General features: G+C 34.0%; 1 long non-coding RNA gene across 1 annotated transcript in view; it reads left to right on the plus strand.

Moving 5' to 3' along the window:
* Positions 1-237: 237 nt before the first annotated feature.
* Positions 238-24,828, plus strand: part of LOC123386341 — a 32,254-nt gene continuing 7,663 nt past the window's right edge. The window contains exons 1-2 of the long non-coding RNA XR_006600124.1: positions 238-487; positions 1,662-1,805. This is a non-coding gene — a long non-coding RNA (uncharacterized LOC123386341). The remainder of the gene's footprint in view (positions 488-1,661; positions 1,806-24,828) is intronic.

Here is a 24,828-nt window from a genome sequence, read left to right on the forward strand (position 1 = left end):
TGTGCTTCCCAGTGCCTCATCCCCCATTGGTGGGATAGATGGCTACAGTGGGCTGCATCTGGGTATTTCCCTCCCTATTTGTGGAAGTCTAGAGTCACCTGGAATTGGCTCGTTCTCTTTCCTTGGTTAGGTTCTGATAAAATCCCAGTAGGTCAGGTTCTAGTTAAATACTTTTCTCCCCAGGGCATACCTTGTTAAGAATAACAGCTTGCTCTAGCAAATTTCAAAATGGTTCCTTTCCCTTCCTGCTGGAAGCATGAGGGAATTGTTCCCCACTATTCACTGCGAGAACCTGGTGAAACTGCAGGAGGTAAATCTCACAAATGTGTGCTCTCATACCTCGCCAAAACTTGCCGCCCCCATCCCAGAGATTTTAATTCTCAGAGTTGTCCACACGGAGAATCCAGAAATTTGCCAGTTGTAGTTCAGGTTTCTTTACTCTGACACTTGTTCCCATGGAGGCTTTAGCTTCTGGATTTCTGCTCAGGTAAGTTGTGATTTTCTGTATTCTCCCACCAGCCCCTCCAATTTGGGGGTAGCATTTTACCCTGTAACCTCACTTCTCTTACAGATTGAAGATGAGTTGTTGATTCTTTAGGATTTTTTCAGCTTTTTACTTGGTAGGACAGAGTGATGGTTTACAAGTTTCTTACATGCCTGGCTGGATCAGCTTTTAGTTTTTGAGGTGTTTCTGTGATCTGCTACTTCATTGTTGACAATCAAAAATACATTAAAGTAATTAAGGTTTTCTTTCTGAAAACAAACAATAGGCTAAGCCTTTCAAAGAGTGTTTTTTTCTTTTAATTTTCTGGTATTGAAATACTACATTTTATGTAAAAATCTCTTTTCATTGCTCTTGATATCCCCTGAAATCAAAGCAAGTTTTTCTAAGTTTATTTATTTTAAGAGAGAGAGAGAAAGAGGGAGAGAGAGCACATGTATGATCAGGGGAAGGCCGAGAGAGGGAGAAAGAGAAGGCCACGCAGGCTCCACACTCAGCGCAGACCCAGAGGCCGGCTCCATCTCACAAACCGTGAGATCATGACCTAAGCCAAAATCAAGAGTTGGACGCTTAACTGACTGAGCCACCCAGGCACCTCAAGGAAAGTCTTGAGCCATGCTAATCTCCATGAAATTTTTAATCAACCCTTCAGACTTCAATGACTGTTTATGATCCCTCCAAAACAGCAAAGCACATTCACTAATCTCATATTACCAGGTGACAACTGTTGTGTGTTACTTTGAGCATTTTCTTGAAAGTGGTCCAAACCATTATAAACCTTGCATTTTAATACCGGCATGACACTCTTTATTTTTGTGCAACAATTCCATCACCATCACTTGAAAGCCTTTTATGAGTTATGGGTTGAAACTGTTAGCACAAAGACACAATTTGCAGAAAGAATGAAACTTAGTGACATAAAGAACACAGGATTTCAAGCACATTGAAACCAAACTAGTGTGGGAGCTGAGAGCAATTTCCCACATTAAAAAAAGGATATGTGTATATATAGATATAGATAGATATAGGTATAGATATAGATATATGTAAATGTAACTATATATAGATAGATAGATATAAAGTTAAGTGGCAAATACAAACAATGCTTTGGATAGAGTTGAATTTTATAAGTGTATTATTCCTGTTTTTTCCACTGCAGGTGGCATATTTTCGTATTAGACTTATTTAGGTGGGACACCACCTCTGAAAATATCCTGGAAACCTCCTTTCATAGTCTTGGTAGGAGGGCTGAAGCTACATTCTTCAGGTTCAGATCCTGATCCTCACTTGGCCTTATGATCTGGTAAGTTATTAAATTCTGTCTTCTTTAGTTTCCTCATGTATATAAAGAAGGTGAAAAAAATTTTTATGATGCTTGAATATGGCAGAGTATGTGATTTATCCCAGGAGGGGGAAAAAAGAATACTCAGGAAAATGAAAGATCAATTAGCAGTAGTGAGTGAGTAGTGGTGAGTTGGAGCTTAGACCTTGAGTAGCGCTGTAGAATGAGGTACCAGATGCAGTTGATTATTGAGATTGTAATGAGCCTTGTAATTTACACTTTAAAACCAGTGCTGTTTTAAAAATTTTTTAACATTTATTTATTTTTGAGAGAGAGAAAGAGTGTGGGGGGAGGTGGGGCAGAGAGAAAGGGACACAAAGAATCCGAAGCAGGCTCTAGACTCTGAGCTCACACAGAGCCCGACCTGGGGCTTGAAATCATGAACCTGTCTGACCTGAGCCTGAGCTGAAGTCAGAATCTTGACTGACTGAGCCATCCAGGCTCCCCAAGACTAGTACTTCTTTATGTGGGAGTAAAGGAAGGCTAATGAAGTTATTTTTTTTTAAGATCAGATCAAACAGTTTAGTTTAGAAAGGTTTTTATAACTGAATTTGGGAGAATAAATTTGAAAGGATCAAGAATGCAGGGGTACCTGGGTGGCTCAGACAGTTAAGTGTCAGACTGGATTTTGGCTCAGGTCATGATCTCACGGTTTAGGAGTTTTGAGCCCATGTCAGGCTCTGTGCTGACAGTGCAGAAGCTGGTTGGGACTCCCTCTCTCTCCTTCTCTGTCTGCCCCTCCCCTGCTTGCTATCTCTCTCTCTCCCAAAATCAATAAATAAACATTAAAAAAAATGGAGGCAGAAAGGTATGTGGGAGGATGAGTGAAATAAAGGGAATTAAGAAGTACAAACTTCCAGTTAAAAATAAATCAGAGATAGAGTACAGCACAGAGAATACAGTCAAAACTATAATGATGTTACATGGTGACAAATGGTCAGTACACGTATCATGGTGGGCCTTGAGTAATGTATAGATTGTTGAACCAGTATGTTGTACTTGAAAATAATATAGCATTGTATTCTAATTATACTTCAATTAAAAAAATACTGTGTAAAAGAGAGAGTGGAAGCAGAGAAACTAGTTGAAAGAATAGAAATGGTAGTGGGTATATAAGGAAAGGAAGATAGGAGGGTTTTGATAGATATTAAAATCACTATATTTAACAAAATTTAATGACTATAAAAACATGGAAATTTTTTTTAATCTTTATTTTTATTTTTGAGAGAGAGAGACAGAGAACTAGCAGGGTAGGGGCAGAGAGAGAGGGAGACACAGAATCCGAAGCAGGCTCCAGGCTCTGAGCTGTCAGCACAGAGCCCGATGAGGGGCTCAAACTCATCAACTGTGAGATCAGGACCTGAGCTGAAGTCAGACACTTAACCAGCTGAGCCACCCAGGTGCCCCAAAACATGGAAATTTTTTAGAAGGTTTCATTAATAATATATTCAATTAACTAGCACACTATTGACACTCATGAAAATAAATAATAAATAAAATATTTGACCTATTTAGCTCCACTTAACGTTATTTCATTTTCTGCAGCAAATACAACCAAGTAATTTTACATAGCTGGGACAGACTTTCATAATGTACTCCAATTTAGCCTGCACTTTTTCTTCTGCAACTTTTATACTTCATTACCATGTTTTACTTACAATTCTTAAATCACTGTTAGTTTTTAGTCTCTCATTGCTTATGTTATAATCTTAGCCTAAAATTAACCTTTTTTCCATTTCACTTGTAGTCTATAAATCCCAATGTAAATGCTCTCTCCTTTTTTCTTTCTTCCTTTATCCCTTTTCTTCTTTTATACCTTTTAAGAGGATTCTTTCATGTTTGCGTTGATGTTTTCAACCTACACTCCCCAATTTAACAGTCACATCCCTTAATAAAGTACCAATCTCAGAGTGAGATGCAATCACTTGTCACCCTTGTTTTACTAGCATATTAAAGGAGTCTCAAGTTTATGGATTTAAAGTTGTATCAGTTTATAACTCAAAGAGTTATTAAAATAGTTTGTCTAGTCTTCAAATTTGTTATTTTTCTATTTGTGAAAGATTAAAACGCAGGCAGTGTCAGCATTGACTCTGTTCAGACCTTTCCAGTTTGTGTTTCTACATTTCTACAGCCATAGCATTATTCAGTTCCTTGGGACTTTTTTTTTCATTAAAACATAAGTATGAAATGATTAATACATATGTATGAATTCTGCCACTACGTCCACTTGGTTATTGGGTAATCATACAATCAAGAATTTAAAAATATTTGGACGAGGTGTAAGGTACTGTATAGTTAAGAAGCCTATAAAGGCTCAAGCAATATTGTTCTAATATACCTGTCAGTTGGTGTCCTTACCTCTCAGCCCTTGGGGCACTATTCTTTAACAACCTCCATTATTTTTCAAGACTTGCAAGCCTTAGCACACCGTTAGTGCTTGCCTGGTGAGAGGCTGATCTACTCAGCAGAAATCTCAACACCCTGCAAAACCCCATTACATTAAGTTATTGTGATGGACATTTAGCTATATAAAGTTGGTTAATTCTCAAATCACCAGAACTCAAATACAATCGATATATATATATATATATATATATATATATATATATATATATATATATATATAGTTTTTGACAATATTAGATTCAGCGGGAGAGAAAGGGAAGGAGAGAGAAAGATGAGCGAGACATACATACACACAGAGAATGAGAAAAAAACTGTAAATAAAATGAAAATAGATTAAGTTTATGACCTATGTTCAACATAACTAGATGCAGAGATCACACACTACACATTTTGACGGTTGTCTCTTGTGTATGTCAATGAAAATGGAAGCCTGGACAAAGGTTTACCTTTGACAAATAGCATTGATAACAGAAGGTGAGATTGCTTTTTTGGAAGTGTTACAAAGGGTCTTTTAGGCATTGCAGCATGGGAGTTCAAGCTCATGGATGTTAATGTCCAGAAATCTCAGTTGCTGATCAAATTAGACAACCTATTAGAAGAAACTACTCCTCTCTAATAGATGTTATACATAATAATACCTTGGAGGTGCATTTGTTGAGTTATGTATTTAATCCTCAAGACTTAGCTCAAATTCCACCTGCTTTTGGAGACTGTCAGTACCCAAATATCTTTAAAACTTTATTTATTTTCTTTTGCACTTAAAAATATAAATGTAAAAAGAGAATAGTTTTTCCCTCTAACATAAGACCTATGAGTATTTCTGTTGTTCTCCCCTAAGCAATGAACATTATGACTTTAATATCAAACATAGGGCTCTTTCTTAGAACATCTTTAAAGATATGGCCTTGGGGTGCCTGGGTGGCGCAGTCGGTTAAGCGTCCGACTTCAGCCAGGTCATGATCTCGCGGTCTGTGAGTTCGAGCCCCGCGTCAGGCTCTGGGCTGATGGCTCGGAGCCTGGAGCCTGTTTCCGATTCTGTGTCTCCCTCTCTCTCTGCCCCTCCCCCGTTCATGCTCTGTCTCTCTCTGTCCCAAAAATAAATAAAAAACGGTGAAAAAAAATTAAAAAAAAATAAAATAAAGACATGGCATCAATATCAAAAGAAACTTCCGTAAGCACTACAAGGGGACCAAATTCTGTGCATATATGAGGTAATTAAATTATTTTACCAAATTAAAAATTAAATGTAAAATTATAAATGTAAAAGTATTTAATGTATATCTTTAGGTAAAATCCCTATGATATTTATTTAAAATGATGTTTTAATCAGATGGGACACTAGGGTTCAAGGTAGTATTATCCAACAATTCACTGAATTACAGGAATTCTGTGTTATAGATCAAGGGCAGGTACATATACTTTGACAATTACCAGACAAGAGAATTAAAATAATCGATTCATTGTAAAGTAAATGAATTAACCAAACTATTGATCCATTGCTTCAGAAAATGTTTACTGATTGTTCAATTAAAAACTAATCGTGTTGGGGTAAAACAGAAAACAAGATGCTTTCATGCTTATTTCTTAATGATTATCAGCCCAAATCAGTTTGGAGGTAGGCTCTAATAGTGCTTATGGAAAGCTCCAAAATATTCTTAAAAAGATCTGAGTTTTTGAAACCTCTAAGTTCTGAATCCTAGAATATCTCTAAAAGTTTTAATTGAATTTTTTTTCAATCTTTGAAGTTCATTAACTTATTAACATATATTTTGATGTTGAATATATTTTATTAGTTTTTCCTGGAACATGATACATCTTTTCCATCTGAAGATGGCATATTATATGGATTATATTTTTAATAACTGATTTTTTATTATTTACCTTTATTAGGTTAATTGTATATAAACAAAATCTTATTCTCTTATTTCTATAATTATCTCATTAATTATCTTAATGCTTTTTGCCCATATTATTTTGTTTTTTTTTCATTTTTGTTCTCTCCAGGCTTCATTTCCAGTAATTACAGATGCATCACAACAGCTTTGTGCATTTTCCAAAATTTTCTATGATTTTTAATTTTTCCCACTGTTTGTCAGCTTATATACCTCCTTCTGTTACCTCAATATTTCTTCCTTGTCATATATTTCTACTTTGTACTTTACTGCCATAGAGGGTAATATGTTATTGCTCTTGAGAGTTAAGATTTTTAGTAATGTCTTTAGTCAGGCTTTTCTTAATAATATTTTTCTGCTTCATATTCTCTTCTAGAGAGTGTTTTTTTTTTCTGTTTCTACCTGCCTATTCAACCCTCCCTCACTCCCTTTCTTCCTTCTGTCCTTCCTTCTCTCCCTCCCTCTCTCCTCCTTCCTTCCTTATTCTTTCTGGTATAAAATACAGTACTTATTCTGGATTCTTGTTAGATTATTTATCTTTTTTTGAAATACATGAGCATTTTTCCAGGACTAGCTATTGGTAAGACAGAAGCGGATGTGTATGTTTAAGGTAGGTGTGTGTGTGTGTGTGTGTGTGTGTGTGTGTGTGTGTGTGTGAGGAGTGACTGAGTGGGTGAGTGATGTGGGAAGGTGAGAAGAGGAGGGTTGGCTATTTTCCAAGCCCAGAACACAAGAATTTTCCTTAAACCAATAGTTCTGTTTATGTAAGCCTACTGAGTACACTTAGCATTCGTTCCCCCCATCCCTGAGCAGTTACCTGAGTTACGTAGCTGTGGAGCTGTTCAAAATTCAGTCTTTCTTTTTCCTTCCAACTGCAGGAACAAATTTGTCCTACAAGTAAATATGGCCTGCCTAGTGTATTTTCCATTTGGGTCCATTTCTGTTGCATCTTAGGTCAAAAGAGCATTAAAAAAAATCTCTCACAGTGCCCACATTTGTTGAAAACACAGGATATGTAACTCACTTCTAGAGATCCTACTGCAGAAATCCTCTCTTTGCTTCCACAGCCATTTGTCTTGCTTTATCTCTTCTGTTTTGGCAACAATGCCACCTAATTTGTGCTTTGTGGCTTTTAGTTCTCTTCATTTCTGTTGATGATGGTGCCTACAGTTTTTGTTCTCCTCCTATATGAAACTTTTTTCTCCGTTTATAATAGCATGGAATATATTTTAAAAATGCTATCAAATCATGATGCAAAAACAGTGGTTTCAAAACACATTTACATTTTATACTGTGTGAATTTTTTAGCTAACCAGGCAAGAAACCATTTCTTAAAACTCTCTTCCTTGAAATGATATTAATATTAACATTCTCTATAAATACCAGTAACCAGGGCTCCCTGTTATGTCTTTAACATCTCCAAGTAACATAATACAAAATGATGCTTTACCAAGAGTAATGACTTCGTAATGCTTTTTTGTATTAGTGTGTCTCATTTCTCCTCTAGATTATGAAGCTCTTTTGTTAAAAACATTTTACACATTTGTATGCCTTAGCAGAGAGCCAGACACATATTTGGCATGTAAAATGTACTGGTAAATTAAAGCTATGTAGATGAATGTTAAAAAGCTAAAAAGTGTTTTAACAAAATATTTGAGATGGAGGGCATTTATATATTCAGAGCCACCGTGCTATAAAATTATTAGGAATAGATACATACTATGATATTTATTACAGGAAGTGTCCAAACCTAATCATTTCTCTCGAGGATATTTAAGGTTAAGCACTATATTTTCATAGTGTTTAATCTCACATGTCTAAAAATTATTTTCCAAATCCCTATCCTGGTGACATTTTTCATATCTATTCATCACAGCCTTTGTTACTCAATGGTACAGTGGACAACAGGGCTTGGACAGTACTTTTAAAATAAAAGAACAAAGCAAAATGATTTTTATTTATATATAAGCATATATATTTTATATATGTTAATAAATATATACATATATTTTAACATTATACACACACACACACACACACACACACACACACACACACACACAGAGTTTGTTGGGTTTCCAAGATGGCTAAATTTGAGTTTCAGTAAATATCTTGGAAATCTTAACAGATACTCACTAAATCACTTGCACAATCTTCATTTTCAATATAGTTTGTTTAAATCTAATTTTGCTTGTATTCCATCTCATGATTTTAAAAAATACCTTAATTTAATATTTTCCTGTTCATCTGATGTATCTTGCTTCCCTCCCCCTCAAAAAATACTTTTTTATATATTTGCCTTATTTGCAAGTTGCTTTTGACCTTATATAAGCGCCATATGAACTGTTCAATAAAAATACCGTAATTCAGTGAATATGTATAATTCATCAGTCAGCCGTTTGCTCAACTCACAGCTCTTCCCTGACTACCTAAATGCCATGAAGAAAATTAAATATGGATATAAAGCTTGTTTTTCTGAGTAGATAGGCTTCAATGTCCCAGATTCATCAAAGAGATGGAGTTTGGGCATCTACTATGCAGCTGGACAGCTGCACCCACGCCAGACATCACCGAACTCTGATCTGAACCTGTGATGCCTTCCAACGCATCAGGAGACCCACTTGTACATAGCACTGCTCCTTCCCCAACTTCCTTGATTTGTCCCACAGCAAGGGAGATCACAATTTAATTTTTATGACATTATCTCTGATACATAACAATGGCTACTCTTCTACACAAACAGGAAGCAGCTACAGAAAAGAAGCTGTCAGTTTAAAAAAGAAACAATAACTATGTATGTACATGGTACAGCATTTAAGAGAAAATAAATTTTCTTCCTTTCATTTCTTTCCCTCAACACCTCAAATAGAGGTAGGTTACATTTTATCCCTGTGTATACCTCTAGAGATATTCTTTATTTACAGAAAAGAAAATGTTTACATTCTGTATTTTATATAAATGGTCCCATAATATGCACCTGTCTGGGTCTTGGTTTTTCACTATTAGCTATTACCATTACACACACACACACACACACACACACACACACACACACACACTGTAGAGTTTGGAAATTAGGAAATGGTGGGAGAGTGTGAATCAGCCAGGTGCGCTATCCTTCACTGAAAAAGGAAACAAGGGTTTTGGTTCTTTGTACCTTAATGCCAATCAATCTTGGGTCAGGGCAGGGTGTGGAAGGCAACTGCAGTCAGCCGTGTCCACTGTGAGCAATCCATCATAGCAGAAGTGCAGCCATTAGCCACAAACAACCACAACTGAAGTATGGGTGCACTGATCTACTAACAGAACTGTGTGGAGTCTTACATTATGTATGTATGTTTTGCTTTAATATTTTATTTAATAAAATAAGAGATACTGATCTTTTATCTATAACTTAAAAATAACTTACACTTTCTTTGTGTTTTGCATGTAAAAACATTATTTATAAATCTTACACTTTTAAAGTAATGCTACACTGGCAAATGTATTCTTCCTTTACTTTTATTTTACTTTATTATTTATTTTTAGTTTCAAGTTTTTATTTAAATTCCAGTTAGTTAATATTACACTATATGTTATTGGTTTCAGGAGTAGAACTTGATGATTTATCACTGAACATACAACACCCAGGGCTCATTTTCATGAATGCTTGATGCAAATTTTAGTCAAATGATTGTTGAATTATTTGCATTTATTATATTTCAAATCTCAGCTAGATCTATGGGTAGGATTTGAAGGCTCTGTTCACTCTCACCACCCTCTGCCCAGGCACTTTATGAGGCTTTTAGGATTCTCTGATTTCCTAGAATTTTCTTCCATCTTTACTGACTCCCTTTGTTTACTTACCTTTATTTCTCCTCATCTCCCCAGACTTATTGCTGATACCTCCAGATTTCCAATCTTGAACCTTTTCACGTTTCTATGTCATTTAATCTCTTGATTATCTCATCCAACCTCATGGCGCTAAAACCCATCTATCCACTGTGAATCGAAAATTCACACTTCCTCCCCTGACCTCATCCAAGAATGTTAGACTCCTATTTGAACAACTACTGAACCCCTCCATCCATCTCAAATTCACCATTTTCAAACCTTTGTTCTAAACTCATCTCCATGTCTGCATCTTCCAACATTTCATTATGTTAATTCATAATTGCTCTATTCTTTTGATTCCTCGGGCTGAGTTTTAGAGGCATCTGGAACACTTACCTTCTTTCCTATCTGACCTCCAATGCTTCAACAATATTTTATTTGCTCCACATTCAAAATAGAACTAGAATCTTACCTCCTCTTATTGTCTCTACTTCCACTACCTCCAATTAAAGTCCTCTCTCACTTGGGATATAGCAAATGCCTCTTAGAGCCTGATGCAACTTGTGGTCCTCTTCTCTTGATTTTCTTTCTTTCTCTTTCTTTCTTTCTTTCTTTCTTTCTTTCTTTCTTTCTTTCTTTCTTTCTTTCTTTCTTTCTTATCTAATTTATTGTTTGAATGGATAAATTTATTTTTAGACCAAGAGTATCACCAAAGTTTTTTTTTAATTTAAATTTTAGTTAACATACAATGTAATACTGGCTTCAAGAGTAGAATTCAGTGATTCATCACTTTCATACAACACCCAGTGCTTATCACAGCAAGTGCCCTCCTTAATACCCATCACTCATTTAGCCCATCTCCTATCCACCTCCCTCTATCAACCCTCAGTTTGCTCTCTATCCTTAAAACCCTCTAGTGGTATATTTCCCTCTCTTCTCTTCCCCCTACCCATATGTTCATTTGTTTTGTTTCTTAAATTCCACGTATGAGTGAAATCTTATGGTATTTGTCTTTCTCTGATGGACTTATTTTGCTTGGCATAATACATCCTACCTCCATCCACATTGTTGCAAATGACAAGATTTCATTCTTTTTGATGGCTCAGTAATATTCTTTTGTATATGTATACCACATCTTTGTTATGTGTTTATCAGTCGATGGACATTTGGGGTCTCTCCATAGTTTTGCTGTTGTTTATAATGCTACTATAAACTTTAGGGTGCATGTACCTCTTCAAATCTGTATTTTTGTATTTTTGGGGTAAATACTGAATGCAATTGCTGGGTCACAGAGTATTTCTATTTTTATTTTTTTCTATTTTAAATCTTTTAATTGTGTAGTATAATGATCACCTACATACTGAATAAGCATCTGAAGAAATAGAACATCTCTAACAACTTACACCTCCCTCTCTGTTTCTTTGTTCTTAATTTTTAAATTAATTTATTTAAATTCAAGTTAATCAACATGTAGTGTAGCATTGGTTCATTTATATATAAGTGATGAATCACTGGGTACTACTCTTTTTCTGTTGATTTTTCATGTCAACTGCCAGTGATATTCTGTTAAAAAAGTAAATCAAATCTCATCACTCTGCTCAAAAGCCTCCAAGGTTTCTAGTATTACTCAAAATAAAATACAAGTTTTAAAAGCCTTCCAGGCCCTACATGATCTGCAATCCCAGATAACTCACTGAAGTTATTTTTGACACTCTCCCATCACTTCCCATTCTCCCCACACTGGCTTCCACACTCTATTTCATTGCTGTTCCAGAGCCTTGGCACTTGTTGTTCCCTGTTGCTGAAACTACCTTTTCCCAGGTAACTGTGTGATATATTTTCTTATATTCTTTATGCCTTTATTCAAATATTAACTTCTCAGTGGTAAATTGTCCTCTTCCAACACTATCATTTCTTTTCTGCTTTATTTTTATTCATAGAAAACTGGACATCTAATATACTATATATATATATATATATATATATTTTTTTTTAATCTACCTCCCTCTGTGGAATATAAGATCCATGAAGAAGATGAACGTTTCCTTTTTCTTTACCTTTTTTTCATTGTTATATGTTAACTTCTAGAACAATGCATGGAATATACTTACCCATTTCATGAATAACAAATCATAAAATTATTTGTTACAGTGCATTAGTTCTGAAGTGGTAAATAATTATAAATACATGATACAATGTCAAATGCATCTATAATTATATGCCATGAAGTAAGCAGAGAGGTGCTCAAAGTTGTTTATAAAAGTATGTCATCAGGGCATTATTTACAATATTTAATCATTTGAAACAACTTAATTTTTAAGTAGTTAAATAATTGTCCCTCTTTATGGTGAAGTACAATAAAACTATTAACATAATTTTGTATTTATAAATATCAAGATAACATGGAAAAGTCCTTCAATTTATTGTGTGTGTATGCGTTTAATTGAACTACATTCCCGGTGCTCTATTTATAAACATAACATGATGTTCACACCTTAATTGTTCATCATAAACATTAACATACAAGTATACACACCTATTTCTCTTTATATTTACTGATAAATAAAGAGAGAAAAAGGAAGAAAGGAAAAGTCCCTCAATTATGCATAGTGAATGTTAAAACTAACTATAGATTAAATAACTAGATAGATACATAGATAAACTATGGATGACTTAGTTTACAACTTGTCTCAGGGATTTGTATTGCTCTTTATATTGGAAAATACACACACACACACACACACACACACACACACACACATATATATATATATATATATATATATATGTATGTATATGTTATATATATATATGTTAGGTGTTTCTTCACTCTTTCAATATGTAAATAAATTAGGCAGACCATACTACAAATTGATTTTAAGTGTAAATTATTTAACAATGTTTACCAGTTGGAATAAAATGGTTACAGGTAATTTTAAGTCAGACTTTTGCAACCTCCCAGAAGCAGTCAGTCTTTGTCTTCCTACTTTCTCAAGTATGTCACATGATTTTTATTTTTGATATACTGAGGAAAGTTTTGTGGGAAATATTGAATTTCTACTAGCACATCAGGTCACAGCCCACTTTAGTTTTTTAGCATCACATTGAAAATCTCTCAAGTTTTAATCGCATACATGGTAAGGAAAAATAATTTACACTAAAATTAAAAACACGATAAACATAGTGCAAAAAAATCCAAATAATTAAATATGCAAAAATACTGTTCATTCAAGTGTTTTATAAAAGAGCTCTTAAATATCTGTTTCTACTAAAATAGACAGTTGAACCTTGAACAACACAGAGATTGGGTATAGTTGAAAATCCATGTATAATTTTGATTCCCCCAAAACTTAATTATAATAGCCTGCTGTTAATGGGAAGTCTAATGATATACAGTTGATTAATATATCTTTTATATGTTACATATATTTTATGCTGTATTCTTCCAATAAAATAAGGTATAGAAAAATATTAAGAAAATCATGAGGAAAAACTACATTTACAATATTGTAATGTATTTATCAAAAATATTCACACATAACTGCATCTATGCAGTTCAAACCTGTATTGTTCAAGGGTCAATTGTATTTCATATTTTATATACCTATCTTCAGACAAATATATTTGACAGCCTTCAAGTATTGCACGACGTTTTAACTTCCCCAATGAATACTGAGGTTCATGACATTGGAAATATCAAAAATTTCTACAATAACGTGACCTTTTTCCCTTTAACAGTGTCACTTATTTTTGCATGGCTATTTCCTTCCTGTATAAAATATTATATGATGTTTTATTTCTGACTTGTTTTCAAATCTTCTCATTTTTTACACTTCTGAGATCTTTTGTTGTTGTTTTTGTTAAGGTATTTCTGTTTTTGTTTTTTTTTACATTTTAACTACAGATGAATATTTCACCATTATTCAACAACATTTCAATGTCATTTTTTTGATATAAAGCTATAAAGTCCACAAAATAAGTACTATTTTAAGGGACAAGATAGAGACACAAATTTCCCCAAAGGAGTTCAAGTTAGTTTAGAGACATCCAACTCCTTATTAACTTTCATTACAGCTATGATCTTATATAATTCCCATTAACCAAGAGGATGATGTAAAGGTGACAGGCCAGAAAGCCTGCAGGAGGTCATGGAGAATATGATTGAGTGATCTCACCTCCGTGTAGTAAATGATAAGGTTACCAGGAGATCCAAATAAGAAGTAAAATGATTTCATTAGCAGCTGAAAAGTGGGTTATCGTAAAGGTCTAAAATTCAATTTCTTCTAATTTTATAACACAAGCCACTCTAAAATCTCTTTGTAATATTGAAAGCAAAAAATGTGGTCAGCCACAACCAAGCTTGAATTTTTATAAACAACAGAAGAGTTTAACATTATGTAATGTATTATTTTATGATCTGGAGAATTTTAAATTCCTTCATTTTTTTTTATAAACTTGGCATATTTAGACTAGCTATTGCATCCTCTTTACATAAACTGTGAAAGTTGTAAATGACAGCATGAACAGGTATTAAAGAGATAAGCATAGAAGAACATATGACCCTTTTTAAAAAGTATTTATTACATATAATAAAGTTCAAAAATATGTGTATTTAAAACAATTTTGCTTTTCATATATAACAAAATAGTTACTGCAGATAAGATACCAAAGGAAATAAGACAACAGAAAGGTCTTGGTGGACAAAAAGAGAAACACTAAATAACAATCTAAATTCATGTAATTAGGCAATTTTTAAAAATAAATTTGTGAAATTCAGTGATATTACTGTTGCTTTCCTAAAAATGCTGAATATTATTCCAGACTATTTGTTTAAATATTTCTCATACACTTATCAAATGGTATTAATTGCCTTTAAACAAGAGGTTATTAATGTTTTGTTCATTGGTACTTTATTTTTAGTCTCATCTTTTAAGATATTTTAATCAATACCTAGCATATCCCCTACTCTCTGGTAGGCACTGAGAGAAGGAAATAACGAGTAAGAGAATGAATCTGCTTACTATAAAAAAATGCCATCTTTTTGGGAAGATAATAATATAAATTACAACAGTACATGGAATAAAGAGCCATACAGGAGCAAGAGATAAGTGTTTTTGGACATAAGTGAAAGAAGAAATTATGTCTTCTTAAAGCTATGAGTTATAGCATTGTTTTTGTATGACTAAGAACCAAACAGAAAATATAAAACAACATCACAAAAAAACTTAAGTTTGATCTTTGTGTTTTAGTGTACTTTGTATATTTATTCAGTGCTATATTCCTAAAAGGTTCAGTACAATTTTAAGGTGAATGAATAAATTAAAAATAACACTACTAATAATGTTAATATTAGATAGCAGCTGTTTTGATATGATATAACCCTGTAAATATAATTGACATAATTCACTATTTGGAGGCTAACTTCTCAAAGTAGTTACTTTGAATAAATACTGTAATATGTTTTAGGGTAATTTTACCTGTTCTGTAGGAAAATATAGAATCAAATGATTTCGTTACGTTTTTTTTTTTTAATTTTGTTAGTGCTAATTGAATGTAAAATTTTATAGTATTAGCGTTAACCTTTTTTACAGATTAAATTTTTTTTCAATTTGAGGTATAATTGACATATAATGTTATATCACTTTCAAGTGTGCAACATAATGATTTGATATTTCTATTATTGATGAAATGATCACCATAAGTCTAGTTAACATCCATTACCACACATAATTGCAAAATTTATTTTATTGTGATGAGAACTCTTAAGAGGTGCTCTCTTAGAAACTTTCAAATATACAGTACACTATTATTAACTGTGGTGATCATACTGTACATGATATTCCCATAAATGTTTAGTTTATTCCTGGAAGTTTATACCAGTTTGTACAAACGGGAAGTTTGTACTAGAAGTTTTGACCACTTTCATTCTTTTTTTGCCCACTTCCCACCTGCTACTTTTGGCAACCACTAACCTGTTCTCCATATCTATGAGTTAGATTTTTTGTTGTTATTTTGTTTTTTAGATTCCACATGTGAGATAGTGCTGTATTTGTCTTTTGCTGTTTGAATTATTTCATTTAGCATAATTCCCTCAAGATCCACCCATGTTGTCATAAATTGAAAGATTTCCTTCTAGTTTATGGCTGAATAATATTCCATTGTATTCATATACGACATTTTCTTTATCCATTCATAGAACAAGGAACACTGAGGTTGCTTCTGTGTCTTGGCTATTGTAAATCATGCTGCAATGAACATGAAGGTGCATGTATGTTTCCGAGTCACCATTTTGGTGACCTTTGGATAAATACAGTGGAATTACAGGGTCATATATAGTAGCTCGATTTTTTTTTTTTTTGAGGAACCTCCATACTGTTTTCTATACCTGTTGTACCATTTACATTACCACCATTAGTGTACAAAAGCTCCCTTTTCTCCTCATCCTTGCCAACACTATTTTTTACTACTATTTGATAATAGTCATTCTGGCAGATATTAAATGATATATCATTGTGGTCCCTGATGATTAGTGATGTTGAGCACCTTTTCATGCACCTGTTGTCCATCTGCATGTCTTCTTTGGAAAATGTTAACTCAGATCATTCAGATCCTTTGACCATTTCTAATTGTTTTTGCTATTGAGTTGTGAGTTATTTATAGATTTTGGATATTAACTTTTTATCAGATGCATGATTGGCAAATATTTTCTCCTATTTGATAAGTTGTCTTTTCATTTTATTGATGGTTTCCTTTGCTGTGCAGAAGCTTTTTAATTTGATATAGTCCCACTTGTTTATTTTTGCTTTTGTTGACTTTGATTTGGTATCAAATGCAAAAAATCATTGCCAAGACCAAGGATAAGGAGTTTACTGATTAGGCCTTCTTCTAGTAGTCATGATTTCAGGTATTACAATGAAGTCTTTATTCTATTGAGTTAATTTTTATTTATGACCTAAGATAGTGGTCCTTTGCATGTGGCCATCCATCTTTCCCAGCACCATTTATTTAAGAGACTATCTTTTCCCCATTGTATAGTTTTGGCTCCTTTGTTGTAAATTAATTAATCATATAGTGTGGTTTTATTTCTGGTTTTTCTGTTTTGTTCCATCAATCCTTGTGTCTGTTATTATGCCAATACCATACTGTTTTACTTACTATAGTTTTGAAAAATAATTTGAAATCAATGAGTGTGATGCCTCCAGCTTTGTTGATTGTTGCCAAGATTGCTTTGGTTATTTAGAGCCTTTCATTATTCCATATACATTTTTTGATTGTTTATTCTGTTTCTGTGAAAAATGACATTGGGATTTTGATAGGGATTGCATTGAATCTTTAGATTGCTTTGGGCAGTATGGACATTTTAACAATTCTAACTATTCCAATCCATGAGCAAATAATATCTTTCCATTTATTAGTGTCTTCTTCAGTTTCTTTCATCAGCATCCAGAATATTCAGTGTACAGGTCTTTCATCTCTTTGGTTAAATTTATTCCTATGTATTTTATTCTTTTTGACACAATTGTAAATGGGATGGTTCCCTTAATTTCTCTTTCATTATTACTGTATAGAAATGTAATGTTTTTTGTATATTGATTTTGTATCCTGAAATTTTCCTGAATTCATTTATTAATTCTAAGTTTCTTTCCTTCCTTCCTTCCTTCCTTCCTTCCTTCCTTCCTTCCTTCCTTCCTTCCTTCCTTCCTTCCTTCCTTCCTTTCTTTCCAAGTCCTTAAGTTCTTCTATATATAATATTGTCTCATCTACAGAGGCACCTGGGAGGCTCCATCAGTTGAAAGTCTGACTCTTGATTTTGGCTCAGGTCATGATTTCAGGGTTCCTGAGTTAGAGTTCCTCATCAGGGCTCTACAGCAACAGTGTGGAACCTACTTGGTATTCTCTCTCTCTCTCTCTCCCTCTTTATCTCCCCTCCCCACTTACATGCTCACTCTCTCAAAATAAATACACTTAAAAAATAAATAAATATAAATTAAAAATACTGTATCCTCTGCAAATAGAGACAGTTCTATTTCTTTTATGATTTGGATGCCTTTTATTTATTGTCTCATTGCTGTAGTTGTTAGTATTTCCAGTATTATGTGGATTAAAAGTAGCAAGAATGGGCATCTTTGTCTTAGTTCTGATCTTAGAGGAAAAGCTTTTAGCTTTTCACCATTGAGCATGATATTAGCTATGGACTTGTCATATAAGGCCTCTATTATATTCAAGTATATTCTGTCTATATCCACTTTGTTGAGAATTTTTCTCATAAATCCATGTTGAATTTTGTCAAATGCTTTTTCTGTATCTATTAATGATCATATGTTATATTTTTTATTTTGATGGTGTATTACACTGATTGATTTGTGGATGTTGAACCATTCTTGCCTCCCTGGGATAAATCTCACTTGATTATAGTATATGATCCTTCTAATGTATTGGGAAATTCAATTTGGTAATATTTGTTGATGATTTTTGCATAAAGTTCATCAGGGATATTAGCCTATAATTTTCTTGTGTCATCCTTGCCTGGTTTTGGCCTCATTTAATACTGACCTTATAAGATGAGTTTGGAAGTGTTCCTTCCTCTTCTATATTTTGAAAGAGTTTAGGAAAAATTACAATTAATTCTTTTAAAAATATTTTGTAGAATTCACAAGTGAGGCCATCTTCTCTGGACTTTTCTTCATTGGGAGTTTTTTTTTTTTGTTTTTGTTTTTTTTTTTTGCTTACTGATTAATCTCCTTACTGGTAATTGGCCTGTTAAGTCATCTTGGTAGGTTGTAGATTTCTAGAAGTTTATCTATTTCTCCTAGGTAGTTCAGTTTGTGAACACATAATTATTCATAATAATCTCCTATGATCCATTGAGTTTTTGTAGTATCAGTTGAAATACCTCCTTGTCATCTGACTTTACATCTTCTCTTTTATTTTCCCCCTTGGTTAGTCTAACTAAAGGTTTGTCTATTTTGTAAATGTTTTTCGTAAAGCTAACTCTACCTTCACTGATTGCATTTCCACTCTGATCTTTGTTATTTTCTTTCATCTAATAACTTTCGGCTTTGTTTATTCTTCTTCTAGTTCCTTGAAATGTAAAGTTAGGTTATTTATTTGAGATATCTCTATTTCTTAATGTTAACTTATTTTTTATTTAACAATGATTACTTAGCGGTTGAGACTAAACCCATGTAGCTAATGGTATACATGACCATGTACTTGGTTAACCTGGGAATTACATTTCCCCAAATCCCTTTCTTTATGTTTTCAGTTAGAATTGGCCTAAAAAGGAATTTACATGAGATTTGGAGGGTAGAAGTTGAGCAATGGCCATTTGTCTCTAAAGATCATTGCAGTCAGTTAAAGTGATGCAATGACAACAGAGGCAGAGACAAATAGATTCATCTTGGACTTTACTCTCTTCTGCTCTGTGTACTGTTATCCCTACCTACTGTGTGCTCTGTTGAACAAGTGTCACTGACTCACAGGGAGACTGTTGTCTGTAGATAGAGGCAGAATCTACATAGTGGCAATAGCTTCCTATAGACTTCCTCATGAGCATAATACTATGGAATCAACATGCTTGGCATCACAAAATGAGCACTTGACAACCTTTCTGATTGTCCAACTCTTATGTGTACTTTCACTATCCCATCTCTTTTCACAAGTATACAAATTGTAATCCTCATAATAACTTTCTTCTGTAATACAATTACTATGCTTTGATGACTGAACCCTGACTGACAAACAACTAAAACTTTTCTACAAATATTTGCATTGCCATATAAGCTTCAATGACCAAAAAATCTAATAGTTATCACAATAGAATGTCTAAAGAAACAGGCTACTGAATATTCTATCTTGGTACTTTATTTTTAGGTGGACAATACAGAGGAAGTGGTAGAATTATTGTAAGTTAATGAAAAAAAAATAGAGCTATCAATAGTGACTAAACCACAAATTACATAATTTTTCACTTTCAAAAAATATTAAATGTAGATTTGAACTCACTAGGAAATTAAGTGTTAGTAAAACTGCTCTTTCAATGAAATGTTCAAATGAATTGACCATATAGTTCTAGTTCCATTTCTGTTTTTTTTTTATCTGTTCCATTGATTTATGTGTCTTTGTGCCAGTACCATACTGTCTTGATGATTATAGCTTTGTAATACAGCTTGAAGTCCAGGATTGTGATGCCCCCCACTTTGCTTTATTTTTGTAACTTTAGTTTGGTTATTTGGGGTCTTTTCTGGTTCCATACCAGAATGCTGGTGTTATAAGGATTGCGTTGAATGTGTAGATTACTTTGGGTAGTATAGATATTTTAACAATATTTGCTCTTTCAGTCCGTGAGCATGGGATTTTTTTTTCATTTGTTTATATCTTTTTCAATTTCTTTCATAAGTTTTCTATAGTTTCCAGAAAACAGATCTCTTACCATTTGGCTAGGTTTATTTCTAGGTATCTTATGGGTTTTGGTGCAATTGCAAATGGGATTGATCCCTTGATTTCTCTAACTGCTGCTTCATTATTGGTGTATAGAAATGCAACAAAATTCTGTATATTGATTTAGATCCTGTGACTTTGCTGAATTCATGTATCAGCTCTAGCAATTTTTTGTGGACTCTTTCAGGTTTTCTACTTAGAATATCATGTCATCTGTGAATGTAAAATTTTGACTTGTTCTTGCAATTTGGATGACTTTTATTTCTTTTTGTCATGTGATTGCTGAGGGTAGGACTTCTAGCATTATGTTAAATAACAGTGGTGAGAGTGAACATCTCTTTCGTGTTCCTAACTATAGAGAGAGCTCCCAGTTTTTCCCCATTGAGGGTGAAATTAGCTGTGGATTTTTCGTATATGGTCTTGATGATGTTGTCCTACTTTCTTCAGGGTTTTTATCAAGAAAGGATGTTTTATTTTGTAAAATGCTTTTTTGGCATCGGTTGAGAAGAATGTATGCTTCTTATCCTTTCTTTTATTAATGTTGTATCACATTGATTGATTTGTGGATATTGAACCACCCCTGCAGCCTAGGAATAAATCCCACTTGATTGTGGTGAATATTTCTTTTAATATACTATTGGATTCAATTTGCTAATATCTTGTTGAGAATTTTTGTACCCAAGTTCATCAGGGATATTGGCTTGTAATTCTCCTTTTTAGTGAGGTCTTTGTCTGGTTTTGGAATCAAGGTAATGCTGCCTCGTAGAATACATTTGGAAGTTTTCCTTACATTGATGTTTTTTTGAAAGGTTTCAGAAGAATAGGAAATAACTCCTCTTTAAATATTTGGTAGAATTCCCCTGAGAAACCATCCGGCCCTGGACTCTTGTTTTCTGGGGGATTTTTGATACCTGATTTGATTTCTTTGCTGGTAATTGGCCTTTTCAAATTATACATCTCTTCCTATTTCAGTTTTGTTAGTTTATATGTTTCTAAGAACTTTTGTTTCTTCCAGATTGCCCAATTTGTTTATATATAATTGCTTACAATATTCTTTTATGATTGTTTGTATTTCTGTGGTGTTGGTTGTGATTTCATCTCTTTCATTAGGGATTTTATTTATTTTGGGGTCCTTTCTCTTTTTGATAAGCCAGACTAGGAGTTTTTCAATTTTGTTAATTCTTTGAAAAACCAGCTTCTAGTTCCAATAATATGTTCTGATTTTTTTAATTTATTTTATTTTTTTTTATTTTTTTATTCCTATATGCGTTATTTCTGCTCTAATCTTTACTATGTCCCTTCTTCAGCTGGGTTTAGGCTTATTTGCTGTTCTTTTTTCCAGCTCCTTTAGGTGTAATGTCAGGTTGTGTCTTTGAAACTTTATTGCTTCTTAAAGTAAGCCTGTATTGGTATATGCTTCTTTCTTATGACCGCCTTTGCTGCCTCACAAGAGTTTTTGGACTGCCATGTTTTCATTTTCATGTGCTTCCATGTATTTTTTATTTCTTCTTTAATTTCTTGGTTAACCCATTCAGTTTTGAGTGGGATGTTCTTTAACTTCCATGTATTAGTGGTCATTCCAAATTTTCTCTTGTGGTTTACTTCAAGATTCATTGTGTTGTAGTTGAAAAATACACATGGTATGATCTCAAGCATTTTGTACTCGTTGAGACCCAGTATGTGATCTATTCTGGAGAATGTTCCATGTGCACTTGAAAAGAATGTGTATTCTGCTGCTTTATGATGAAATATTCTGAATATATCTGTTAAGTTCATCTGGTCCAGTGTGTCATTCAAAGCCATTGTTTCCTTGTTGTTCATCTACTTAGATGATCTGTCCATTGTTGTAAGTGCGTGTAAAGTCATTTACTAGTATTGTATTATTATAAATGAGTTTCTTTAAGTTATTGATTTATTTATATATTTGGCTACTACCAAGTTTGGGGTCAAAATATTTACAATTTTTAGATCTTGTTTGATTCACTCCTTAATTTTGATATAGTGCCCTTCTTCATGTCTTATTACAATCTTTGGTTTAAAATCTAGTTTGTCTGATGTAAGTATAGCTACTCTTGATTTCATTTAATGTCCATTAGCATGATGAATGGGTCTCCACCACCTCACTTTCAAACTGGAAGTTTCTTTGTTCTAAAACAAGCCTCTTGTAAGCAGCATATCAATGGGCCTTTTTAAAAAACCCATTATGATAACTTTTGTCTTTATTAGAGCATTTAGTCCATTTACATTTAGAGTAATTATTGATAGATATGAATTTACTAGCCCTTGTATTACCAGTAAAGTTGCTATTCCTGTAGACTGTCCCTGTTCCTTTCTAGTCTTTGTTGTTTTTTGTTTCTCTTTCCTGCTCAAAGGGTCCCCTTTAATATTTCTTACAGGGCTGGTTTAATGGCCATGAACTCCTTTAGTTTTTCCTTGTTTTGGAATTCCTTTATCATTCTTTCTATTCTTAATGACAGCCTTGCTGGATAATGTATTCTTGTCTGAATATTTCCCCATTTAGAACATTGAATGTATCATGTCAATCCCCTCTGGCCTGCCAAGTTTCTGTGGACTGGTGTACTGCTAATCTTATCTGTCTACCCTTATATGTTAAGGCTCTTTGGTCCCAAGTTGCTTTCCGAATTTTCTATCTCTGTATTTTGCAAGTTTCACTATGATATGTTGTGTTTTTTTTTACCTGATTTGTTGACTTTGAGGGGAGTCCTCTGTGCCCTTTGGACTTGAATGCCTGTTTCCTTCCCTAGATTAGGGAAGTTCTCAGCTACAATTTGTTCCAATAAACATTCTTCCCCTTTTTCCCAGTCTTCTGGGACCTCAGTGATATGGATATTTTTGTGCTTTTTAGAATCACTGAGTTCCCTAAGTCTATATTTATGATCTAATACTTTTCTTTTCTGCTTCATTATTTTCCACAATTTTATCTTCTATATCACCTATTCATTCCTCTGATTCTTCCATCCTTGTTGTGATTACAATCTGTCAGCTTTGCATCTCAGTTATAACATTTTTTTTTTATTTTGGTCTAATTTTTAGGTCTTTTATTTCTACAGAAAGTATTTCTCTGGTGTCTTCTATGCTTCTTTCAAGCCCAGCTAATTTTCTTATTACTGTTGTTCTAAATTCTTCTTCATATATATTGGTTATATCTGCTTTGAGTAAATCTCTGGCTATAATTTCTTGTTGATCTTTCATTTCAGGAGAATTTTTCTATCTTGTCTAGGTTTCTGTCTTTTGCCTGTTATGAAAATTGTTATGTTTTCTGCTCCCAGAGGTAATGCTTTATTAAGAAGGGACCATATACTGTTCAGGGCCTGGCACTTCAGGAAGTATTTCTGTTGTATTCTGTGTGCACTCTGCTGCTGTTTTCTGTCTGCTCTTTATAGGTCAATTATCTGCAGAGTTCCTCCTTGCTTTTAGTGAGGAGTGTTTGGGTCTTTAAGGAGGTGTGCTTTGATTTGTTTGTTAAATAAGCCTTATTAAAAGAATAAAAAGGAAGAAAAAGAAATCCTGATCCAAAAAGAGAAAAGGAAAAGGAACAACAACAACAAAATAACTAAGCAAACAAAAATAAGCTTGTTTCCAAATAGAAAGAAAGAAAGAAAGAGGACTCATCCAAAAGAAGATAAAAGGAAATGAAACAAACAAACAAAAATCTATAAGCCGGTTATAAAAAAAGAAAGAAAAAATGCAAAGAAAAAATAAGTAAATAAAATAATGCCTGGTCATATTTCCATTAGAACTGAAGCTGATGCTTTGGAGCACTTTTTGATCAGTAGACTTGGTGCATGCAGGGTGCCTGTGTTGTTTCCCTGAGGGAGAGGCCCACTGTGCTGGCTCACAATCAGACTTGCCTTAATAAAGATGCCTGCAGGGCAAAAGGGGTAAGGTTTGGTGTAAGTGGCCTCAGCCTCCACTAGGGATGCTGTGTTGCTCACTGAAGTCCAATAGTGCTGGTTCATGGGGAAGGGCACTTGTGCCTGCTGCTGTTCAGGAAGCCCTCATAGAAAAGCAAACAATCTCACCTCTTGTGTCCCAGGCTTTAGTCAGATCCCAGCCTTCAACCTGTCTGTGCCCGAGCAGTTGCTATGCCCGGAGCCACTGTTCACCTGTGTTTTATCTCTGGTGTGAGGATGGGATTCAAAACTACAAATCTTAAAGGACCAGGCAAGGCATGGACCTGCCCCCCTACTGTGGAGGAGAGCCTCACAGCACTGTGTTTGGTGTCATTTTGTCCCAGGAAGGCAGTTGCACAGCTCTGCAGATGCTTGGAGTTTATAGTGAAGCACACTGAAAAGTTGCAACCGCATTAAGAATTTTCAAAGCATTGGGGTTCCTGGGTGGCTCAGTTGGTTCCAACTTCGGCTCAGGTCATGATCTCGCAGTTTCTGAGTTTGAGCCCCACGTCGTGCTTT

This window comes from Felis catus, chromosome B3, assembly GCF_018350175.1.
Source record: "Felis catus isolate Fca126 chromosome B3, F.catus_Fca126_mat1.0, whole genome shotgun sequence".
NCBI classification, from domain to species: Eukaryota; Metazoa; Chordata; class Mammalia; order Carnivora; family Felidae; genus Felis; species Felis catus.